Source organism: Pygoscelis adeliae, unplaced genomic scaffold (assembly GCF_000699105.1).
Source record: "Pygoscelis adeliae isolate BGI_AS28 unplaced genomic scaffold, ASM69910v1 Scaffold114, whole genome shotgun sequence".
In the NCBI taxonomy this organism is placed as follows: domain Eukaryota; kingdom Metazoa; phylum Chordata; class Aves; order Sphenisciformes; family Spheniscidae; genus Pygoscelis; species Pygoscelis adeliae.
This window is the reverse complement of record NW_008824587.1, coordinates 5,085,226-5,086,167: the sequence shown is the minus strand read 5'-3', so window position 1 is coordinate 5,086,167 and position 942 is coordinate 5,085,226. Positions and strand designations below refer to the sequence as shown.

At 62.3% G+C, this 942-nt stretch overlaps 1 protein-coding gene across 1 annotated transcript in view; it reads left to right on the top strand.

Moving 5' to 3' along the window:
• Window positions 1-942, top strand: part of SH2D3C (SH2 domain containing 3C) — a 34,292-nt gene that overhangs the window by 3,678 nt on the left and 29,672 nt on the right. The window lies entirely within an intron of this gene.

Sequence of the window (942 nt, the reverse complement as noted above, 5' to 3'; positions counted from 1 at the left end):
CCCTGCCCGGGCCCTCCCAGCCTCTCCCAGCTGCTCCCATGCTCCCAATTTCCTGCCCGGAGGCCCCCTGTCCTCCTGCCGGTTTTTCTCACGGCTCTCGCAGCACCAGGCAGTTCTCTGCGGCCGTGTGAAAGGCAAACAGGCTGGAGAGGCAGCGCCAGGGTGGGCAGGCAGCCCGCAGCTTACCGGGGGAGTCTGTGTCCGTCCCCCCTCCCAAATGCTCCTCTATTTTTTTCACCCCAAAAAAGTGTGGGCTTGATTTCCAGCCCCTTTTCCCCTTCTGAGCTGGACAGCAGGGGACGTGGTTTCAGCAGTGTGGGCTTGGAGGAGTGGGGGTTGCCCGCTGCAGGGCTGGAGACCCCAAGGGGCTCGTGCTGACCCTGGCAGGACCCACTGTAATGCCACGGGGGGGGCATGTCCAAGTGGGGCAACGCCTGGCAGCGGTCGCCTCTGCCATCCCCGCTTCCCTTTGGGTGACTGATTTCTGAGCCACCAGGCACCATTCCCAACCTGGAGAGAGCCCACAGAGCAGGAATTTGACTCCCCAGGGATGCCACCGGTGCGGCTCCCAGGAGGGGTTTGTGTGCAGGACCCCCCAAGCAGCTCCCAGTACGAGGCAGGGGTCCGGCCGTGGCTGTAGGCACTAGGTGGAGCAAGGCAGCTCCTGGCAGGGAAGGGACATCCCGGGTCTGTGACGCCCTTGGATTTGGTTATTTCTTAGTTGCAGCTGCCTGCCCTTGTGCTGGCAGCCTGCCATCCCAGGGGCCTTGCTGCCGCCCCGTGCTCAGGCAGGCGACCTTGGCAAGCAGTGAGATGCCCATGCTGAAGCTTGGCGCTGGGGAGGCGACAGGTACTGGGTTCTGGTTAAAGAAGTCAGGATTTTTGTATTTTATTCTGAAAGGCGAGACCTCGGGGTAGCACATCCCAGCTCAGGCTGTTACA